At 43.9% G+C, this 21,655-nt stretch overlaps 1 long non-coding RNA gene across 4 annotated transcripts in view; it reads left to right on the top strand.

Annotated features, from left to right (window-relative positions):
* The first annotated feature begins 2,030 nt into the window (after nucleotides 1-2,030).
* The window catches only part of LOC120380947, a 77,208-nt gene continuing 57,583 nt past the window's right edge, over nucleotides 2,031-21,655 (top strand). For 2 of the 4 annotated variants that reach the window (XR_005587888.1, XR_005587886.1), the window contains exons 1-4: nucleotides 2,036-2,164; nucleotides 4,122-4,292; nucleotides 7,438-7,571; nucleotides 13,920-14,065. This is a non-coding gene — a long non-coding RNA (uncharacterized LOC120380947). Of the gene's footprint in view, nucleotides 2,165-4,121; nucleotides 4,293-7,437; nucleotides 7,572-13,919; nucleotides 14,066-21,655 lie in introns of all 4 variants that reach the window. The other 2 variants (XR_005587887.1, XR_005587885.1) reach the window with 2 other exon arrangements.

The raw sequence follows: 21,655 nt of genomic DNA on the forward strand, positions 1-21,655 counted from the left end.
AGGCAAAATTAGTCAAACTTTTGTGCACACAATTCAACTGAAAGTGTAAAAATTCAGGCACAAAATGACTTAGAGTAGGGTCTGCCTCTGCAGCAGCCCCTTGTGGTCCCCCATAACACTACTCACCTGGCCTCAGTTTTTCTCTGGATCTTCCGTGGTCAGCAGCTGCCTCCAACATGGTCTGTTGCTGTGGTAACAGCCTTCTGGCTAAGTCACACCAAAGGGCCACTGTAGGTGAGCCCCCTCTCTGGGTGGCTGGGAGCAAGGCCGCCTCACTACACAAGCCCGGTGAGTTGGGGAATTAGCCTGGTGGGGCAGGAAACAGTCAAGGGCTCAGGCCCTCAGGCAGGGGCTGAGCGCAGAGTTCAGTGACTGGCCCGACGCTGGATAAGGGCAGGCAGCAAGTGCCCGGTCGGGAGCTCCAGCCCTCAAACAGGGGCTGAGCAAATAGTTCAAGAACAAAACCCAGGCTCCTGGTCCTGAGCGTCAGGGCAAGGGGGAGACAGCCACCCGTGAGTGGGGTGGCAGGGGGGACGCAGGCTGGCCCACTCCACTGCGTCCCAGCTGAGGGCCCTGACAGCGGCAGGCGACCTGCTGCTGTGTCAGTAGGGATCCTGGCCGCAACACACTGACATCGACTCTGGGTGTGCCACAGCCAGACTCGGGTCGGCTGCCCCCGGGCTACTGCTGACCTCCCGCTGTAGCAGTACCTGCGTCTCGTCGGCGTCTTCCACGGTATCAAGCACCATGGGCTTCTCGGGGTACTCAGCAAGCGGTAAGCTGGGCAGCTCCTCTGGGTCCCTTCACACCGGTAGGCTTACAGACTGCTCTGGCATCTGGTCCACATCCAGCCTCAACGGGTATAGCCAGGCCTCGGGGTGGTCATAGGTAGCAGGAGTCTCCCCAGCAGCACTAGGACACCAGCATCCGACCTCTCCAGTGGCCAGCCAGCTTCTGAGCCCTGGGGTTGGGCTTTTATACTTTCTGTCCTGCACCTTGACCTCTGGGGGGTGGGCGCAGGCTCCAGTGGCTCCACCCACTGTGGCATCCGGAGGGGCTCGCCCCTCTCTGGGGCGGCTGGGAGCCAGGCCGCCTCACTACAGCCACCCATTCTGGGGTATCCAAATTCCAAAAAGTGAGTATAACAAAGTCAAAAGTCTCTGTTCTTGGCAAGTCTCCCAGGGATTATCAGTCATCATTGAATCAGGGCTTCCTGCCATCGCTTGTCTGTGCCTGGTGGCTCCTTACTGCTGCTGGCTACAGTTGAGACCCCAGATGGGTCTAGTCCCAGCAGAGGAGGGTCTGCTACAGCCCTTGGCTTGCCACAGCCCTTCTAGTTAAGCTCTGTCTTTTAGAGTTCAGAAACTTAAACAACAGTTCAAAGGAAACAAAATAGAACTGTCTTCTGCCTCTCCTAGGCTAATCCTGCATCCCACACTCTTGCAAACTACTGACCCACTGGGATTTTGGGCTGGGAGCCCAGCTCTTACCCACACCTCTGACGCTCAGGGCTTTCTTCCTGGAGTCCTCCCCACAGTCTCCACAGAAGAGATCCTTAGCCCCACTCTATATCCAGAGCATTTATCTACAAGTTGCCTTCTTCCAGGCTTGCCACAGCCTCCTTCTCTGCTATCACCCTCTCTAGAGCTACTTCCCTCCTGCAGCCCTCTAACTAAACTCTCCCTTCCCTTTAGGGAAATCCCCAGCACTGCTTCCAGCTGGGTTTGGTAACTGGCCTAGGCCATCAGATGATTCATTTTTAAAAAGCTGACCCCACTCCCCTGAAAGGACCAGCCAGCTTGTGACAGAGTCTGGCCTTTTGACAAATTGGGTCAATCTAGTGGGGCAATTTCCCCCCTCCAGCAGAACAAGGGGTTAAAAGCAGCCCTGGAGAGGCCTGTGGCAGGGATGAAAGGAGTGAGAGCAGCTGGCAGAGTAGCTGACCACAGGTGTGGGCAGCTCAATCAGGACCCAGCTGGTCCTGATAAGAGGGCTGGGGGGGCAGGAGCTGCAGAAGTTCTTCTCTAGTCCTGAAGTGGGAAGGACTAGCCACTTGAGAGCAAGGTACTGGGAATGGAGTAGTGCTATGGAAAGGCAAAGGGAGCTGGTGTGCTCCAGCCTGGTAAACCCCTAGGCTACAGGCCTTGGTGAAGGCCTACAAAAGGTACTAGGGCTGCAGAGGGGGAGCCTGGGGATAGGTAAAGGCAGTAGTTCCTGCCCTCTTGCTAATGATGAGTGGTTATTATAGATTGCAGTCTGCCCCAGGGAAAGGGGGCTAGATAATGACTGGCAGTAGCCACTGAGGCAAGGTGGGCTTAGAGGGTTGGGGGTTCCCCTGGAGGGGAGGCCCAGAGTGTGGGGTACTGTGGTGGGGTAGCACCCTGAGGTAAAGGGCACTGGAGTCTGGGAGGGACACAGGAGGCCTGCAGCAGAAGGGACAGTGGCCAGCAGGGGGTGCTCTGGGGCTGGAAAAGAGTTAATTTCCAGACTGACCAGCAGGTGGTGCTATGGTAGTGAGTTTGTGATCAGCTACAGTCAAATATAGATTTTCATAGGCAAACACAAAGATTAGGGGCACAGTGAAAATTCAGGCCAATAAACTCAGAGGCAAGAGTAATGATACATCACAAGAAGTAGTGTGATCTATAAAAGCAGCAAAGAGTCTTGTGGCAGCAAAGAGTCTATAAGGATAGACTAACAGACGTATTGGAGCATGAGCTTTCGTGGGTGAATACCCACTTCGTCGGATGCATGTCTGCATGCCTCCCCTCCAGTGTGATCTAGTGGCTAGAGCAGTGGACTGGGATACAGGGTATCTGGGTTCTTTTCTTGGCTCTGCCACTGGCCTGCTAGGTAACATTAGGCAAGTCATAACCCCGCTCTGTGCCCCCGTTTCCCCATCTGTAAAATGAGGATAAGAATACTTGCCTCCTTAGTAAAGTGTTTTGAGACCTATAAGCAAAAAGTGCTATATAAGAAGTAGGTGTCATCATTACTACTATATCCTAATTCTCAGTCTGATTCGTGCATAGTATTGAGCATGCTCAATTCCCATTGAAGTCAATGGCACTCAGCACTCAAGAAAGGAGCAGCGCTTACGGTGTTATGACATACATAAAAGTGGGGCCAAGTGGAAAAAAACCTCAGACTTCAAGGCCAGAAGGGACCATTATGAGCATCTAATCTGACCTCCTGTATAACACAGGCCATAGAACAACCCTCCCCCCCCCCAATTTTTTTCTAGAGAATATATTTTTGGAAAAAACTGTCCAATCTTGATTTAAAAATTCCCAGTGGTGGATTCTCCATCAAGACCCTTGGCAAGTTGTTCCAATAGTTAATTACTCTCACTGTTAAGACATCATCTTCCTCTCCAAGTGCAAACAGATAGCCATCATACCAAACAATCTCGCTGTTAAAAATTTACTCCTTATTTTCAGTCTATATTTGGCTAGCTTCAGCTTCCAGCCATGTTGATTTAATTACCATTTACAAGCTCATTTTGATTGTATTTACCAAGACTTTTTTCCAAGTTGTTTAAAACCTACTCCAGTCCACTCCATTTTACATCAGTTTAATTATAAACCTTTTTGGGGCTGTCGGAGAGTTCTGTTACTAATTCAAAGGCAGAGAGTCCATACTTTTAAAAAGACTATTTTGAAAGGCAGTTAGCCCAAATTCTAATCACCCTTTCTTGGCACAAGTGGTTTCAAATGGTTGTGTCTGAAATTTTACCTTTACCAAAAATCCTCGATATAAGAAATTTCTGTCCATTTTTATGACTGATCATGATCACAGAGTATGCAATGAGACTCTTTCAGCTGATTGATTCAGGCTTGATCTTTCTTTTTAGTTTTCTCTGTACTGCCACTAGCTTTAGAAACATTTGATCATGATGATGTGTCATTACCTGTCTCAAACAGCTGAGGGTTTGCTGGAATCCTAGCTCCCATCCTTGCTATCTCAAGACTGCCACTTTAGCAAAATGCCTCTCTGACCTTGTTTCTATTAATTCATTTATTATTCTGTGCCTGGAGCACTAGAAAGAACACTTTTACAATGATGAATAAAAATAATTGTTTAGGGTCCTTGAGATTAATTGTATTTCATCCCAAATATAGGCATCACTCATTGCGGTAAGAGAATTGTACTTCCATGAAGAATCCATGTTGGGACATTTCCACCAGTGTCCCAGACTAATAGTGCAGATACGCACCCTCTAGCAAAAGGTTCCATTAAAGCAATGGGGCATCATTAAGGAGGCTAGCAGCTACTGCAAAGCTATTTTAAAGGTACTTTTACCCTTACACTTTCAATTAATGAGACAACTTTTGAAGCAGAATTTTATTCAATGTGAGGAAGGGCTGCAGAATTTTGCCCTTCAAGGGCACATGTGCAACTAAAGTGAGTTATAATCTCCCAGATAAAATTTTAACCTAGAGATGTTACTGCTCTCTCATGTGTCCTAATACATTATTTATTCTTTTATCGTTTGAGAAATGGAGTCCCCAAGTTGCCAATCTATTCAAAGAGTGGTGATTTTTTTTTATTCCTATAAATGACTAGAATTCTGTAAATGACTATCATTCAGGAGCGCTGACTGACTGGGTGCTGATGAACTGGGGTGGGGAAGTTAAGAACACGTGGGCACTTTCCCCAAATCTTTAATTGTACTTTTTTCTAGCTGGTTGCATCTGCAGGAAAAGTTTTAAAGAAAAGCCCACTCTCTGAAATGCTGGATTACAGCAAGGAAAGCAAGTGGAAATACCACAAGCTGGGAAAAGAACCCAGGTCTCCTGATTGGTAGACTTCTGCCCAACCCTCTAGATCATGTGGGAGAACAAAGGAGCCTCCCTGAGCCCTCTGTGCTCTCAACATCAGGGCTAGGAGCAACTGGGGATGCTGCACTAAGGGAAACACAAGAACTGTTCACTCCATATACTTCCATAGTGCAAACCACCTGAGAAGGGACAGGAAGGAGATGGGGCCAAAGCCCGTTTTCTGCTCTTGCCCACAGAGCTGGCAGACATGAAAAGGGGGCAGATTTTGCCATCCAAAGGCAAAATGATGACGTGTGCCCATTCTCCCAGCTTGCCAGGGATTTTCTATCAGCCTTCCCTCTATTCCTCCTGGAGAAATGCAGCTCCAGACTTCCATCTCTGGACATTATTTTAATAGTACAATCTGCCTGCAAGGCTAATAATGTCAAATTAAGAAAGGAAAAGTGAATCTAATGCTATTCACAACTCTGAACCTTTCCATCGCTTTAAATTAGGACTCTGGTCTTTATTAAATTGACCGTGAAAATATTTGGAAATTTAGCTGCCTGATACTGTCTGTCAGTGTCTGACAGAGGTGAAAGTAAGCCGATAGGGTCCAGTACGGTGTTTCGGCAAGAGACAGTAGGCTGTGCTGGACCAGACCAACTTCCCCAGGCTGGCGATTTAAATGGCCTGGGGCTCCCCGCAGTGGCCGGAGCCCCTGGCCCTTTAAAATCACCTCCCCAGCCCCGCTGCCAGAGCCCTGGGGTAGAAATGACTGGGCTCCGGCGATGATTTCAAGGGTCTGCGGCTCCGGCTGCTGCGGGGAGCTCTCGGCCCTTTAAAGTGCCACCAGAGGCCTGCTGCTAGGAGCCCTGGGGTAGCGGCAGCAAGGCTCCATCAGTGATTTAAAAAGCCTGGAGCTCTGCTGAGGTAGTGGTGGCTGGAGCCCCAGGTGCTTTAAATTGCCCCTGAGCCCCACAGTTCACAGCCGCCTCTGCAGCTGGTAGTTCTGGGGGTGATTTATAGGCCCTGGGTATTTAGAGGCCACGCCTCTTCTGGTTGAGGTCATGCCTCTTCTGGTTGAGGCCACACCCCCTGCTCAGGACTCCAGCATACCAGTAAATCCTTTAAATTACTTTCACCCCTGGTGTCTGATCACTATTTTCCAATGCATCATTGCTCTTTTTCTTCAGGATTTCATGCTGTACCAAATTTTAACTTTTACTGGAACTTTTACATTCAAACTGTAAGAAGAGGCACTTCATTTACAGGTTTCTGGGGAATTTTATTTGTAAAACTTATTTTTTCCTCAGGGCTAATCTTACACTTTTTATTGACAAAGAAGGACCAGGAGGTGGTTTTTTGATAGGGGATTCTCGAAATGCAAGAGTGCACTGTATTTTTCATCCCCATAAAGAGAACCCATCTGTGCTTTGCTCAAGTGGACCAATAGGATACTTTGCTATACACTCCAAAGGCTTATCCATTAGTTGCATAGGGACCAATTTTAAGCTTGTTGTCTTATTTCTGCACTCAATGGACTGCAGCCTGTTTATGAACCTGACAGGCCAAAAGAAATAGTGCAAATCCCAGAACAACATCTTCTGGCACTCCAAATGATTAGTTAAAGGAAGATGTTGTGAGACAGATGCAGAAGCTTCATCCCAGATGGCATAGGCATCACTAGCTGTTTGACAGTTTCCCCGTGGAACATAATGAGTACTAGATATCTATTTTTAATATGAAATGGGTCTTAGTGATTCAACATATATGCATCACAACTTTCTTAGCAACAGGTACATTTTAGCATCAGCTCCCCAAATCCCTGTGTTTTTGGTGTGCCAAGCTAAGTTTGGACCACAGCAATTCATGAGTAATCACCCCCCCCCAAAGTACCCAACATCCACCTGCAGCGAAGCCACTTTTTCGGTTTACCAACCATACCCCCCATTGATAAGCACCTATTTTTGAAAGTCCTGACCCCAGTGCTTCAGCCCATTTGGGAAAAGCTGTGAAGGAGAAGTAATAATTTCCAGTAAAGTTAACATGTATGTACAAACTCATCTGCAGACTGCAGGACCCATCTTTACTGTAGAATGAATGTAAGGGTGTCTCAATCCATGTATAAAGAGTGTGGTAGTTTTCATTCCATTCTAAGTTAAATAGGCAAGTACATAGATTTCTTTGGTTAATAAGCCATGACAATGACATTTTTTTTTTTGTTCTTGTACTCAAGATAAATTCTCTAAATGGAAGAATTGATCTGGATCTCAATTTCCTCTTTGTGCTCTTTCTGCCTTACTTGGGTCCTGTTTGTTACTGCAGAAGCTTTGATGAGCCCAGCAGTGTGGCAAATTAAGACTTCCAATACAAGTAAATCAGAAATTCTGGAAGAATCAGATTTTCTACCAATTCCCATCATTAAGTTTGTTTTCCCATTCCAAAGGCAATGCCAGCTGTAGGATATCAGAGGGATCCCTGGCAACAAAAATTACAAAATAAAGAATGAAAAAAACCCATGATATAGGCTAACTACCACCATTAATCTTCCTTTATTAGAAAGAGAAATGAATAGAAGGCAAGAGCTAAATTTTATGACTATTACATGGGGCTTTTTATTAGTGAATCTGAAGCACTTTGCGAAAGACATTAATACTCATCCTCCTTTTTACAGATCCTGTTTACAGATAGGTGATGGAATGCTCTTTCCCAAGAAGCGGACACTTGATTCGCAGAAGACCAGTCTTGTCAGACCAAAAAACACAACCCTGAGAAAATATTCTTCTAATGTAGCATCCAAGCAAATAAGTAAGTAGTGTGTTGAAAGATGCTGTGAAGCAACAGAGAAAATATTCATCTATCTCCAGGAGTAAACTAAATGGATATGTTTCAGAGTTAGGGCAATACAATCAAGAAAAAGTCAAGGTGCACCTAGGATATTGTTCCAATGACAGAGCTATTGGTCTAAAGGACAATAAATAGTAGTTCAACCTACATATTTGACCCAAGGAGTCTTTATGCTTTTATAATCTGTTGAACTCCATGTCCTTGGGAGCCTAAATGACTTTAATAAATAATTCTCCACTCACTAAGAATTAGAGAGAAAATACCCATTTAATGTTAAAGTTTCTTATAATTTTGCTTGGAGAAATCAGTGAAATCCTTTTACTGGAACTTTGATGACTTAATTAATGACTTCACTGATGATGTTTTTGATCTTTTACTGATTTATTTGCCTACTTACTGTGTTCCAAAGGACACACAAGAGGGGCCAATGATAAGAGTGTGCTATGGGGTGGGAAGGAATGTTTTTACCAAGCTTCTAAGAGGACTAGAATTAGGGAGTCCTTCTGGGTGCCCTCACAGAACTGGAACTATGTCACTACTCTACCTGCCACCTTCCTTAAAATGCAAAAACGAGTTTGAACCACAAAAACAAGGCAAGAAATCAGCTTCTGTATAAAAAGGGTCAAAAATGTATATCCCCAGTTCACAGAAAAATGCAGAACAAGCCATCAGCTCACTTTCTCTTCCCAGACTTTCTTCTGGACAATTTAGGATCTCACATGCCATACCTATTTGTTTTTATACAACATTGAAATCTATTCTGGGGGGCTAACTTCCCCTACTGTTGGGGCTGGAGTGTTCCTATTCAGTATTAGATAATCAGGGGGTTCTACTGATGTAAGACTCTGTTCTTTCTCTTGTAAGGAGAGACTGATATGCCTCAGACTGTTAACTTCAAAGAGAATCCTTCTATTTCCATCCAGCCTCTGAATTAAGCTCCCCTCCACCCTGCTTCTAGAGCGTCTCTCATAATCAAGAAAAGTGAAGATGTTAAAGCCTTTCTAGACAGACTATACTCCATTGTAGGGGTACATTCAAAACTTTCTACCTGTCCTTTCTTAACATTCTCACCTTTTGTTCATAAATACCCAAGTTTCCAAAATCCAAAGCCCGAACTCTACCACGGTGACACGCCCTTCTTTTGCAGGGTCCTCCTACCCCTTTTTGGAAGTTCTAAATAGTATTTTAAGGGAATTTAGGGCTGGTGAAAAAGAACCAGCCCCTCTGACAGCTGGGATTTGTGGGTGAAGCCCACCCAAGTGACAAAAGAGCTGCTCCCTGAAGTTAGGGTGGGGGCCTCAGAACCTAGTAATCAACAGATCATGGGGGCACAAAAAATGGAAAACCAGGAATGGGGTGTGTGGTCACAGGGTCAAAATGAGCGCTCCAGAGGGGGACTCTTAGTAGAGAACTCCAGACAATGCCCACTGTTCAGAGAAGTCCGAATGGTCAGTGGACACCCACCAGAGGCACTGATAGCTCTGTAGATTGGTATTCTTCATCTGTTCACTGGGTAGCAGCTGTGAAACATTCCCTGGTAATACACTGCAACAATGGGGACCAAGGTGCTTGCCAAGTTGTGAATATTCCCTATGGCTATTGGGTCCCTACTGAGAGTGTGAACAAAGATGCCTATTACAGCCCGGAGTGTTTGGTTTTTTTTTTCTTTTCAATGCAAATACTAGTCTTTCGGGACCTGGTCTGTGAGGCTGGATGAATAGATAGATAGCCATACAGGTTTAGAGCTGTGTTCAGGAATTCTAGTATCTGGAAAATAAATGTCTGTTGTTCCACCCTCTGCCTCCCAAATCACAAACATCAGCCCATCCTGGCAGCTGTTCATCTTCCCAGTGCTAGCTGTTCCTCTTGCCAGAAGAAGGGAAGGGAAGCCAATGCCTTGTCTGCTGAGCGCCTCTGCCCCAGCTTGGGATAGAGATGTTGCAAGTGTCAAATATTTACTGTAGTTGGCACACCTGAGAATTTCTCAGCTTGCTTTGCCCAACCCCGCTGAGTAGACACTGCCAACTCGCTTCACAAAGGCCAAACTGCCATCAGCCACTAACCACATTAACTCACTCTTAGGAAACTACCGCAGAAAGTCTCAATACTCCATTGCCTGTTTCTCCAGCCATCCCACCTACCATCACCCATGCAAATTAACTTGTTGTTAATGACATTTTTCTATGGGTCTGAGTCCTTCAGCCTTAAGTCAAGTTTAAACTTCACTTTACATTCAGGATTGAATATTAAACTAAAGAATAAAGAGGGCCACCTCTAATTATTTCCTTAACCCCCAATATAGTAAATGTGGCCTTTTCATGTCCTTTCATTCTACTTATTTCTATTAAACAAATGTATCTATTCTCACCTAGAATTGCCAGTGAAACTTCCACCTTTGGCTAAGACAATGTTCCCAGAGCTCAGGAGAACAGTGTTAATAGGTGGCAGAGTGAAAATGATATTTTAATTCCCTTACTCAATTACATTAAATTATGCATGATCTCTCTCTAGCGCGCACGCTCTCTCTATGCATCCTTTAGATTAGGTAGTTTAAACAGAGAAGGATTCTGTTTTTCATTTCTAATTTCTTGATAATTAGGAAAACTCATCTCTTCTATAAACCTTTAGAAAGTCAATGCTCTTTTCTGAGATTCTGACTGCAGGCCCCATTTCTGAGCTTGTAGCAATGCTCAGCAGTACATCCAGCCCTGCATCAGTTGTTGTAGTTATTGTTTTGTGTGTTGTTTGTAAAGTGCTGGTTTAGTGCTCCCAGCCTTTCTCCTCAGTAGACAGAGTAGCAACAGTACTTGACAGGAGAAGTAGAAGTATCCTACCTGGGAGCCCCTAAGGGAAACTACGTCCCCTTGCTGGGCCTGCGGTTTGAGGAACAGCCCATTTTTCCATTAAAATAGGAGTTTCAAGGGAAAATCTTTGACCATCCCTATTTAAAACCAAGTCAGCTGGTCAAACACTATAATTAAAAGTGGGTCTGTTTTGAAATTATTTTAATAGTAAATAGAAAATGTAAACCCTTTTCGTAGTCAGATTTCTCTCAGCCATAGCTGACCTTCTTTCTCATTATCATCTGCAATATGGGAGCCCCTATAGGCTGCAAGCAGGGGGCAGGATTACCTTTCCACGATGTGTGGGTACAGTGAAATGAGGCCCCATTCTAAAGAGTTTACAGACAATTGCCGGATATAAACAACCAGATGAGGTGAGTATAGGTAACAACGAGAAGAATACAATAAGTATATCAAGCAGTGAGCACAGCTTCTCTGCTATGCATATGGGTTGTACATATTTTGTCATTATAATTATTATTGTCACACCCAAAACTTCCACGGCACGCTCGCCCCTGCCAGAAGTTGTCACCCTGCTTCTAGCACACACTCGGATTTTTCACTTACTACTTATAGACCAAATTTAGAGATGTGTGATTTGAGGCAGGCTCAGACCTGATTTTCTCAGCTCAGTATCCAAGGAGGTGATTTAAATCGAGTCCCTACCTTTGGCTTCACCCCAATTGTCTCTGCTCTTCCTGTCTCCTCAGTCCCTAGTGCAGGTATAAGAGGTTAAGAACATCTGAGGGGCTCAAAATCTACTTGTTTTTTCCTCTGCACCTGGGTTTTATTAAACCAAAATTGATCTGATCTCTAAGACACTTTAATGTTCAGAATATTTCATGCAATAGAATAAAAGAATAATGTAAACATCCTTAACACCATTAAATGAGGCCAAAAAAGTGACAAACATCCATCCAGGTAGTATGATTAATGTCTATCACTTCTGCAGTGCCCTCAGCCAGACATTTTTCTTCTACACTTATTGCTACAACCCTCCATTTGAGAGAATAAAATAATCTACACCTACACCCACCCTGGGAACATAATCAAATTACACATGTTCTTTCTACTTCAAATTTAATAGAGGACATCATCTGTCTGCCAGAGATGGGACCCAGGCTGGTCAGGAGTATTGGGTTACCTCTATGCACTGGAGTTTTCTGAGGCTGATGGGAAGAATGATTATTTTTCAACTTCCTGCCCATCTTGAATGAGTTACAGAATCAACAACACCAAAGCCTCCAAGGCAGGAGTGACAAAAGACATGACAATTCCTTCCAGTTCTCCCTCTCAGATACTTCAATAGCCAGGGACAAGAGGGTCAAATGCCTAAAGCCATCCAGGAAAAAATAAAACAAGGTTTGAATACAGGATTAGCCAGATGAGGACCATGTAGATGGGCAGTTACATTTAATCCTTAACTCACTGAAGAGAGTTAAAGAAGAGAGAGAGAAAGTTCTCTGGAGCCTAAACTACAACTCCTTCCTTGGGACAGGGCTGCGGGAGAGGGGAAAAGGCGAAATGTGTTTGCCCAGAAAACAAAGGGAAAGATATAGCAATACTTGTTCATTTCTATCAAGAATGCAGGCAAACATTACACTTGGACAACATGACATTCCATCTGTGTTGTCCTAACCAGCTGCCTGAATTTTAAAAAAAAAGTATGAGATGAACAATATTGAACATGTGCTTCTTACTCTGGCTAGTGGTCCTAGAGAATGAGGATAGTGTTTTATGCTGATCAGCTCACAGAATCACTGAGGACAAGCAGTTATAAAGAGGCTCACACATACAATATTGGAGCATCCCTAATCCCAAAGAGACCTTTGTAGAGGTCTTTGTGTTTAGCTGTTCTTACTACTATCCAACGTAAGTCAAAGCAGAAGTTCAGCATCATGCATAACCAAAAGCTTCTGCTCAATCTTAGGTCTGGGAATAGCATTTTTCGTGCAGCAGCAAAACTTGGGAGCAGATTGTCTTGAGGGCATTAGCAAGAACTTAATAAGAACAATACTTTGCACTTATATTACACCTGCCATCTGAGTACCACAGAGCACTTTATTAGTTGATTAAGCCTTACTTAGACACTTAGATTTCTTCCTTTGGCTGAGCTCCTTTGTCTGTGTATGAATTAGACTAAGCTCCTTGCGGAAGGAAACATCACCCTATTTGTTCATATGTGCAGGGGTTTGGCTCTTCAAGAGGCACCGCTGTGTCTCACTTTACCTCCACTGGATATAGTCTTCCTCCTGCTGGAGGGAGGACTTTGTGCTTTGACTCTCCAGCCAAAACAAACATGGCAGTCGCCTTACCAGGGTGAAGAGACATCCCAAACAACAACAAAACAGAAACATCCTTTAACCTCCCCAGGCTACCAAACTTCACCCTCAGTGCTGGGGATCAATAGTCCTTTGCTCTCCACCAACTGCAGACTTCCCTTCTCAATGCAACTTGTGTCCTTGCAAAGCTAATCCATTTTTCATGGTTGCATGGTACATGGCCTTAGTGATCTCTCACTATTCTGTCCAGTGGCTTCCACACCACCTTCCCCAGGTAGCACTATCTATCTATCTGCCCTACTTGTGCAAGCAGCTCTAAAACCACTCAGCTTCATTGTTTCCCAAGCCACATCCTGCAGTAGCGGATCTTTTTAGACCACCTTGGTACAGCCCTGGTAGTTTATTTCCAGGCTTTCTTCTGCACTCTCCTCCTGGATGCCTCTATCAGTTCTCTTTCTGTGGAGAACTACCATTTGTCTCCTTTAGACCCCTGTCATTAAGCACTTCCTATACCAGCTACTTTCACACACACCACCATGCCCCAGCAGAAAGGACCCTTATATAAGCCTCACCCAGAGTCCCTCCTGTAATCACTTGATCTGAAAGCAAAGCCAGGCACAGGTGGGAGCTACAGCTTGAGCTCTGATTAAATCCTGACCCATGAGGGCACGATACAGATCATGCTAATGACATTTACAATAGTAACATTATGTATAAGGATTAAGACACCTACTAAAATGTAGTACATTATTTAAGATATAAGACCATTGTGATATAGTGCACAGAGTTTAGTAAATAACATATGGAGATATACCTATTTCATAGAACTGGAAGGGACCTTGAAGGTCATTGAGTCCAGTCCCCTGCCTTCACTAGCAGAACCAAATACTGATTTTGCCCCAGACCCCTAAATGGCCCTTTCAGGGATTGAACTCACAACCCTGAGTTTAGCAGGCCAAGGCTCAAACCACTGAGCTATCCCTCCTGGTATAGCATGGACTCCTGCTGTGTCTGGGCTGCAAAGAGGCTAGGTCTCTTGCAGCCCTGCTTAAACAGTGGTTCTTTAACTCTAGCTGTAACCACTCATGCTTTATGGCTTGGAGAGCCATAGTTCAATTCCCGGTGTGTTGGCTAATAGGCCTTTCCCCACAAACACCTCCTTTCCCCTCCTCTCCTTTCTGTAGGCTAGTCTTCTTATAGGAACTTCTTCCCAGCATGCATTTGTGGGCAGGAGATGGACCTTGAAATTTGGAAAAGACATACCACTGCAGCTTTAAAGAGGCCATTTGCAGCTAGTTGTTCCTTGTGTTAGTTCTCACGCTCACAGCCGGTAAGAGCTCTTAACTTCTGTTGTGTTTTCTGTTTCTTATTCCTGGGGCAGTGGCATGTTCTTACAAATATCATACCCAAGATAAATCGCAAGGGGGAGTTTCAGAGGGAAGAATGTAATTATCCAAGCTATCACTGAGGCATGGCATGGCAGCTAGTGTCCTTTCCTTTGCAAAAAAAAAAAAAGGTGCTGTGGGAACTTTGCTCACAAGTTATCAGTGTTTTAAGATTAATTCCAAAAATGGGCCCTCCAGCAGTATAGGCCTGCTAATATCATGGCAGGCCATTGGTTCAAAACTGATTTAGAACCTAACAAATTAAAAATATATATTGGAATGACTAACTGACCAAGACAGCACAAAGGCTCAAAAATTGTTCCTTTCCCTGTGCTTCAAAACGTCACAGAAAACTGGAAAAAAAACTTTTGTTTCTCCATAAATGCACATGGACTATGGGCACAGGAGTTTACAGTTTAAAGCTCAGATTTTCACTCCCTGCCAGTCTGAACACCCTTTGAATTTTTCTCAGTTTATTTGCTATCAGAAACACTCCAGAAGCTCAGTGGTTTGGGGTTTCCCCCTTTCCCCCACCTTCTTTCTCTAAGTGTTCAACTTTGAAGATTTTAGCTTCTATTCTTCTACTACACTCCTGGGTATTGGTAATAAGGGTCAGAACCTTCACAGGCGCACTCTTCCCCTGTCAAATACCACGAGAAAGCACTTTATTTCTTTCTAGTAGAAGCTCTGTAGTCTAGAAGCCACAAGAGCAAAACACAAGGGGGATCAGGCAGAAGACAGATCAAAACACATGAGGAGATATCTGTGTCAGGATGTGTTTTGAGATGAAGACCAGAATCTTTTTTGTTCTTCTTTCAATCAGATAGATATTTATAGTAGAAGGTGTTCAAGCCTCAAACCAAGCATTGAGCCAACATTCTGAAAATGATGTTTATTGATAAAATTCCTATGGTTTTCAGTGGGGATAAGATTAAGCCCCAACTCCAGACGGCTGAAATTAACATACCCCTGATCAAACTCATCTATCCAGACTGGCCATTTTGTTTACATCTGGCAGACATTTCAGTTCAGAAGTGCAGCATCCATCTGACCATGTAGACTCCCCAGCCATGGTAAAGAAATGAATCTTCAGCCAAGTTGCCAGTACTTCATCCTTAATCCTACAAAGACCTACACATGTGGTTTCCTAATTGTTACAGCTGATGCTCTGTTAGAGTCATTAGGGTGCCCATAAACATTAATGGAAATTGGGTGTTCAATGCCCTTGGGTGGCTTTGAAAATCTCAGTCTAATGTTTTTTATGTGTGAGATTGTCATGTGGTTGTGTCAATATAAGTAATGGAATATACAATTAAATCAAAAACGCGACCTTCTAACTACTATGATCTCATGATGCTAATAAAGGCTGAGCAGGTACACTCATTTCTTTGTCAACCATATTGTTGGCTGTATTAGAAACCTGCTATTGATGAGATCTATTGTATCTATCACCCGGTAACATTATGCTGAGGCCCTTACTACATGGTGTAATAGAAGTACCCATGAGTCACTTTTGTGTATGTGTACGTCTGGAGATCTTTGTTTATCTTGTCCCTTCCTTTCACCCCCAATCCCGCTTCCCACAGTGAACAGGTTAATCAGTCAAAGAGCTCACAAAACATACAATGAATCAATACTGTGCTTTGTTCTCAGGCTTTCTGGTCTCTGATGTCCTTAGAGGCAGTGTTCCTATACTTCAGGTCACAAATCTCTATCCACACCTCTCTTTCCTTATCCTTTGTCACTGCTGTCTATCTGATCTTTGCTGCACTTCCTGCCTGAAATTCTTTCAATGCCTTTTACCAGATCCTTTTGCTCTTCTAAAAAAGGGGGAGAGGGGGAGAGCTTGTTCTCTTCTCAGTTCTTATGACTGACAGATTTTTCTAGTTTTCATACTGCCTTCACTCTGCAATATCTTGTTCAGTTTTAAAACTCAGAGTTAAACCAACCAGTCAGAACTTTCCAACATCAGTAAAACTCCAAGACAGAAATAGTATATGAGCATTTTTGTTTTGTTCTGTAGTTGATGGTCATTTAAACATGAGGCATTTATTTTACAATTACAAAGAAATAAAATGCTATTTTTTTCTTCTAAAATCAAATACTAATTATAGAACATGAAGATACACTAAGTGAGGGCAACATCATGCAAACCCTTACTCCTTTGGGTAGTTCTTACTCACATGAATATTGCCACTGAAGATTTCAAAATCTCATTCAGTTAACATAGACTGGGGGCTTGTCGACATGGGGACACACAGGAAAGTTAACCTCAATTAACTAAAGGTGCGAATTTTAAGTGAATTAGTTAAATAACATTAAATCCCTGTGTGAACAGCCTCATTCAGAATTAAAGTGGCCATAATTCAGTTTGTTAATTCACTTCCAAGTACTTTTTCACAAAACATGCAACTAATCTGTGGAACTCATTGCCATGGTATATTGTGGTGGCCAAAAACATAACTGTCACAAAAAAGAACTAGATAAGTTCATGGAGGATAGGCCCATCAATGATTATTAACCAAGATGGTCATGATGCAACCCCATGCTCAGGGTGACTCTAAACCTCTGACTGCCAGAAGCTGAATTTGGAAGACAGGGATGGATCACTCCATAATTGCCCTGTTCTGTAATGGCTCTGGAATGGGCATGGCCATGGCCATCACTACGGGGCTGCGGGGCCTGGGTCATAAGCGCCGAGTTTTTAATCAGCTGGGGGGTGCTCCCCCTGGCTCCGCCTAGGCCCTGCTTCCACTTCACCCCTTCCCTCAAGGCTCCATCCTGCCTCTTTCTGCCCCTGCCCTACTTCTTTCCTGCCCAGTTTTACCCCCTCCCCCAAGCACACTGCACCCTCACTCCTCTCCCCTTCCCCGCAGGGCCTCCTGATGTCACAAAACATCTGATCCATGGCAGGTGGTAGGCACTGAGAGGGAGGAGGAGGCACTGATCAATGGGGCCCACCGGCAGGCAGGAGGCGCTGGTGGGAGGGGGAGGCTCTTGCAGGGAGGCTTCTCCTCGCCCCCCCAGCCCGTCCACCTGCCTGCCGCTCACCTCCCCATTCACTTCCTCATCCCGCTCACCTGCCTGCCTCCTGTCTCGCCTCCCCACCCGCCTCCTCACGATTTTATCGAAGCACTGGGCCCCACAAAGCGCGGAGCCTGAGGCAGTCGCCCTAATTCGCAGTACCCAAGGGCCGGCTCTGGGTATGGGTCACTGCTGGAGACAGGATACTGGTCTGACCCAGTATGGCAGCTCTTGCGTTCATACGTAATCAGAAACACCCCATTATGCAACTAGACAGCAGAAGTAGCCAGCAGAACAAACACGCACCCATGTGCACACCCCCGCTTCAAAATCAAATGCTCATTTTGAATTTGCATTTTTCTTAAATTTCCTTTGGATAATATACTCCGCATTCAGCATGGCATGTGCCAAAATTTTCACAAAGAATGTCAGCCAGGAATTAAAGTCCCAGTCTCCTAGGAATTAAAACTTTGCCATGGCTTTCACACATAATTGTCAGATGGCTGACAGGTTAGAGGAAGAAATCTATCTAGCTATCTATATCACAATGTAATATCTGCTCTGCATGGGTCAAATGTGTAGTGGGAATATTTTTTTTTTCCACAAAAAAACAGAAACAAATCTGGCTATCTAAAGCTAGTAGGTGGAGGTCAGAAAAACATCTGCCTTATCCACAGGGTACAGTCTTGTACAGCTTGTTGTTGTTCCAAGAATCAATTGAGCATGTAATAAGATGAGCTCCAATATAGACAAAATGCATGGAACATATTGATTAGAACGTAAGTAAATCTGAACATGGGGGTTGCTGTACACCGGGCAATTTAGTACTTGTGGCACATAAGCCACCAGAATAAACCACAGTTTAGTTACAAAACTCCCAACTCAGAATTTGGACTCCCATTTAAAGGACACAATGAATGCAGTCATAGGTGCTGACTTTTCATTTTGCCGGTGGGTGCCCCACACCAGCTCAGCCCCCCCAGGGCCCCACTCCACCTCTTCCTGTCCCCACTCCGCCCCCTCCGCCTGAGCACCTCCCCACCCCCGCAGCTTGCGCCTTTCTGCCCCCTCCTGCTTTAAGAGCAGTGGGAGGGGGAAGAGTGAAGCCAGTGTCAGTGCAGCCCCACTGAACAAATGATCAGTGGGGCAGCCACTGAAGAGCTGCTGGGAGCGTGAGGCCAGCCGCTGAATATTTGATTGGCAGCTAGTCCCAGGGCCACCAGAGCTGAAAAATAAATCCCATTATCTATTATTTAAAAAAATATGTTTCCCTTGCTTTGATTGGAAAATGTTCTAAGAAAAAGAAAGACAAAGAGAGACAAAGATTGGGGCTTTTGCTGCAATTTTAAGACCAAAAAAATAAATAAAGTAAAACTTTGAAAAAATTTGGGTTTTTTAAAAACAAAAATGACTTTTTTCCATGAAAAATTTCATTGTTGTAAAAATCCAGGTTTTTTGGAAATTGTAGTTGAAAAAATTTCATCAGTCAGCTATAATGTGAATATTATTCCTGGAGTTTTTCAAAGAAGTCTTAGACATTTTGGGAGTTAGAAGTTCAATTTCTAAGAAATTCTTTAGGAGCTGAGGGCCAGATTTTTAGAGTAATGATGTACAGACATATGGTTAGCCTCTTTTGAAAACTCCACTAAGCGCCTATCTGCATCTTTAGGTACCTAAACACTGTACACAATTTTTGGAGTGCCTAATTTACTTAGGATGTGACTTTCAAAAGAGTCCATGTTTGGTTCTATTCCCTCCAATTGTCCACTGTCCTTTGGATAATACTAACCAACCTTCTTTAATGTCCTAAGAAGAATTTTTAAAACGTTGAATAATTTTTTGTCTTATGAAAAATTCAGTTTAAGCCACTGCTTGTTTTGCTCTTGTTAACGGAGGAGAGGAGATGAAGAGAAATGAGGAAAAGTAACTGCGCCTATGGATATTTGATATATGTATATGATTACATGGACAGTTAACTTTTTCAGTGCAATTATTTCACTTTCAAAATTATTTACCTCTCAATGTCGTCACAAACTGGTTTTAGCTGAGACTCCTGTTAACCTCGAAAAGGGCGTTATAAGGAAGAACCCATGCCGGCCCATTCAATAAATTATTCAGAAGTTACCAGTACAGCATTTTGTCTGATGCAAGAGTTCTGGCAAACAGAGAATGACAGTCTTCACAAGGGTTGTTTAGAAAGTATTTTTTCGAAGAACGATTTACAGAAAAAGATCTGCTTAGTGCCAAATTATTGCAGTAACACAATGTAATTTTGCTGCAGCGGTGTCACTGGCAAGAACTTTAAAAGAGATATCCTGGAACCATTTTATAATGTTGAGATTAAAGATATGAAAAAATCAAATTATTAATGAATGTGAATCAACAACCTCACCTTTGGCAGGAAATCCTCTAGGTGGCTCTTTTCACAGATAATTCTGATTTATATGGTTTATTATTAGTATTGTTATGATAACTGCATTGAAAGTCAATGAGACTTAGGCTTCAAAGTCACTTAGGTTATTTTGAAAACTTTGCCCTACATCCCTCTGTTCTCCTCTGAAACCCACTGCTCTCCAGGGGTGAAATCCTGGCGCCACTGAAGTCAATAGTTGTTCTGCCATTGGCTTCAATAGGCCTGTGTATATCTACCATCACCCACAGGAGGGTAGCATTAACTTTGAGGACTCCTTTGGGGCTTTGCCAAAAGAGACTGAAATGGGCTATGCTGGATTGTGTGCTTTGGGGGCTGAGTTGGTTCCCCACAGGTGTCTTGTGCCACTGCAGCCCACTCCAGCAGATACCCCCTCGGCAGCCTTACACCTTTTCTCTGACAGAAAACCAGCCTACTTTCTCACTGGGGGGAGAGGGGGCAGTTTTAACACCATAGATTAGCAAAAGGTAATGCGACCCTAGAGAAACAATGATTGTTCTTTCTAGGCTGTAGGCCTTGAGTCTGATACCTTTGTCATAATTTAACCTACAGCCATGTCACTGAGAAGTTTATAATAACAGGATTGTTCATGTTAATTATTGTGAAGGGGTAAGAGAGAGAAGAGGAGAAGTATATTCCAAGCAGAACCTCCTCTAATAGGAAGGGAGAAGAGCAGAAGACTCCTAAAGTCTACTAGCAATTTAGCTGGTGAGGCCTTTGGTATTGTAATCCATAGCCTGTAAATCCAGAAGAGAACATTATGATTATCAGGTCTGACCTCCTGCATAACACATGTCATAAACATGTATCCATAAATTCCTGCATTAAGGCCACAACTTCTCTTTAACTTTTACAAAGATATCCAGTCTTTATTTTTTAAAAAAGAGACGGTGAGTCCATTGCACTCCTAGGTAACCTGTTCCAATGGTTACTGATAAAAATGTGTGCCTTATATCTAGTTTGATGGAGTAATTGTGTTGGCTGGGTGAGTATGTGTTTCTTTGCATGCTAACACAAAGAGCTCAACCTGTGTTACATGGACCCGAGCTCAGGAATCAGTAAGGGGAACAAGTTCAGGAGTGTGCCTTCTTAATTTTTCCCTTCTCTCTCTGAGCGAGTGAGCCTGAATGTAACACCAACACGAACAGCCAAGGGTGAGCTATCTGTGCCCTTCCTTCCAGCAATAAAAGAACTGGCTTCCTGGTTAAATGAACTTGTGCTTGCTGTTATTTTTCTGGGGATTATACCTGTCCGACCTATCCCCCCACAAAGTCACACAACCATACTAGAGGATAGGCACTATAGCAAACTCTAAAATAGAATGATAGAAATTATATAGGCTTATTGTAATCCGTAACTACTTTTTCCTCAATTGTGCTGTGTTCCTGTATCACGTATATTTGATAAATTCTGTATTGCTGCTTGTGTAAGGCAACAGCAATCTGTTTTACCTCTTAAGAAGACAATGCATTATTTTGCCATCCATGCTCTGTCTCTGGCTGTGTTCAGATGCCCCAGGTTCAGAAAGCAACCATCCAGCAAAAATGTGTATTGCCGAGATTAAAAACTAGTTTTCCTCCAAATGCAGGAGAAGTCCCAGGAAAATGTAGCCAGTCAAAGCAGCCTACGCAGTTGCAGACACCTCCAGCTGTGTGTAGGCAGCCTGCTGTCAGCTCTGTAGTGGGTCAAGCTGGGAGTAGGCATGCTTAACCCAGGTTTGCTGTTAGTCAGTCATTGGAAGATGACTTGCCATCAAATGTGTCATTACCTAGAGTTATGCAAGCTATTAAGGCTCCAGGAGACCATATCAATGCTAAGCGAGTGCTACTTATTTACAAACTGGATGGAAAAATACGAAGTTTCTGTTGCAGAAAAGATTTTTCAGGCAGTGAACGGAACATACCAGGATTTACATGAGAAACTGGGCGCCTAGCAGCTTTCCACTGCCCAGAGGAGAAAGAATGTATAAGATGAATTTTTGGGAAACTACTTAAAAAGTAATAGCAGTCGGCAACCGGGGCCTGATCCAAAGCCTGCTGAAGTCATTGGGAGCCTGTCTCAGGGAGAGTCTGGTCTTTTG

Source organism: Mauremys reevesii, linkage group 13, assembly GCF_016161935.1.
Source record: "Mauremys reevesii isolate NIE-2019 linkage group 13, ASM1616193v1, whole genome shotgun sequence".
In the NCBI taxonomy this organism is placed as follows: Eukaryota; Metazoa; Chordata; order Testudines; family Geoemydidae; genus Mauremys; species Mauremys reevesii.